Source organism: Empidonax traillii, unplaced genomic scaffold (genome assembly GCF_003031625.1).
Source record: "Empidonax traillii isolate 1590-97213 ecotype Southwest subspecies unplaced genomic scaffold, ASM303162v1 scaffold27:size3997909, whole genome shotgun sequence".
Lineage (NCBI taxonomy): Eukaryota > Metazoa > Chordata > Aves > Passeriformes > Tyrannidae > Empidonax > Empidonax traillii.
The window spans coordinates 3,525,943-3,528,339 of record NW_020955220.1 but is presented as its reverse complement, the minus strand read 5'-3'; the positions used below and the strand labels follow the sequence as shown (position 1 = coordinate 3,528,339).

The following is a 2,397-nucleotide window of genomic DNA, read 5'->3' as shown; positions in this document are numbered from 1 at the left end:
TTTTTTTTTTTTTTTTTTTTTTTTTTTTTTTTTTTTTTTTTTTTTTTTTTTTTTTTTTTTTTTTTTTTTTTTATCTTTTAGTTCAAGAGACACAGTAGCAATTGGGATAATTTTCTAGAGCTAAGAGTTAAAAATGTGAAATACTCAGGTCCCTGGAAGTGCTGTCGTGAATACTTAAATTAAGCACAGGAATACCCAGTTGTTGATTATCTTTGGATGAGCTAAACTGTCACACTGTTTCAAACAGGAGTTTTTGAATAGAAGGATTTTTAGATGATCATATGGTGAAAAAACCCAAATAATATTAGTGTACTTTTTAATTTCTGTTTTATGTTGGAACAACAGGTGCTAACTCGTTGGTATTAATATACCTGTCACAAGAAAACCAAAAATGTTACTACAGTTCTTGTGTTAAAATGTGTAAGTCATTTGAATAAACTCAAAATGTCTTCATTACAGAAAAGAAGCCTGTATAATGCACTTGAACTGGTTTTATTTATTTGATACAGGAGTATATACTTACCATCTTCGCTGTTATGTCTACCAGGCAAGAAACCTCATGGCTTTAGACAAAGACAGTTTTTCAGGTATGGAAAAATCCTTTTGCCATGAACCACTAACTCGATTTAGCTGTAGAGCATCTTGAGGACTGTGTGTAGGTCCCAGCTACTAAAACTGTTCTGTAAAGAAAGTCTCAGCTTTGTATCCATTTGGCATCTTTGTGGTCAGGCTAATACCCAGGTTTATCAAAGATTCAATTTTTGCTAATTCAAATTAAAATTTCACTTTGAAGTTGGAGAGCAAATTGAATTTAGATTCTGTAAGAATAAGATTTTACACTTCCTTTAAGGAAGTTCAGCAACAGATAAAGCTGAAATGAATTTTCTGTCCCCATTATCCTCCATTTACATCCTTCTTTTTCTCCCTGTTCTAAGTAATAATTGAGTAAATGTAATGCATTTGTTACAGAAGATATAGCCCTATACATATTTTCTGAAATGAGGAAGGTTTCGTACAACTGCCTGTGTGTATTTGGTCTTACTTCACTATGCAGCACTTAAAAGCAATACAAACAATAATAAATGCCTCTAATTTGCATATGTGTAATTCAGGACAGGCACCTCATATGCAGTCATACATAAACTAGCTCATCTACATTTTACTTTCCCCTAAAATTAGCATGAAGAATTAGCCAAATTTTGTAAAACTCTGATCAGGTACCCAGTCAGAAGCTATTGAAACTGACCTAAAGATAACCTTTAAAATTGCCTTGAATCCTTGGTAATTGCAATTTGTACAGGAAACATTAATGACCATCTTCAGATACCTTCTACAGAGCTCTTGATGATTTAAAGACCTGCCAAATACTGGGCCTAGACCACTTTAATCATTCAGCTGTTTCACAAAAAGAGATTGCTATAAATAAGCATGTTTAAAAGCAAAGATTGATCTGAACTATATAGTCTGAGAGAATTTGTTATTTGGCAACTAGTCAGAACTTGAAGTATTTCTTTGTATTATTTATGAGACTGTATATCAATGGAGACAACAAAAAAGAGTTTCTACAGACAAGATTTAAGAGGAGATTAGTATAGACAATGTTTCATTTTAGTTTTCAGATTCTCTTTCTGATTTACAAGGTATTTTATCATTTCCCTTTATTACTCTGTTAATCAAGACTTGTATAAAGGAAGCGATTTAGTAATGAAATGGAAATTGCTCTATTAAATGCAAATTATGTATATGTGTTTGTTTTACAAAGAATGGCTTGGAGCTGGTAACAACACAAAAAAAAATTACACAGTGTATTTGATTAAAATTGTGATTGTGTGCTTTATGACTTGATGGGATTTTGTTTGTCTGTAATTCTGTGCTTTTAATCTTTGTATGATATTTCAGATCCGTATGCTCACGTTTCTTTCCTCCATCAAAGCAAAACAACTGAGATCATTCATTCAACTCTAAATCCTACATGGGACCAAACTCTCATATTTAATGAAATTGAGATCTATGGGGACCCACAGACAATAGCTCAAAATCCACCTAAAGTTGTTATTGAACTTTTTGACAGTGACCAAGTGGTAGGTGAAATCCTTTTACACAGATTGCTTTTTTATTTATTTATATTAGTTGAGAATACATTAATGGCTGTGATTGCTATTTTTGGGTGCAGGGTAAAGATGAATTCCTTGGAAGAAGTGTTTGTTGCCCCATGGTCAAGTTAATCCCAGAAGAGGACATCACACCAAAACTACTCTGGTATCCTGTAACAAATAATGGCAAAGCTAGTGGGGACATTCTTTTTGCTGCAGAACTTATTTTGAGAGACAAGGTATATGTTTCTTTTTGTGTGTGTATGTGTAATATAATATGATACATATATCCTTTTAAAGTGAT

The 2,397-nt window shown here is 32.4% G+C and overlaps 1 protein-coding gene across 2 annotated transcripts in view; it reads left to right on the top strand.

Annotated features, from left to right (window-relative positions):
* The window catches only part of MYOF (myoferlin), a 69,538-nt gene that overhangs the window by 49,204 nt on the left and 17,937 nt on the right, over positions 1-2,397 (top strand). The window lies entirely within an intron of this gene.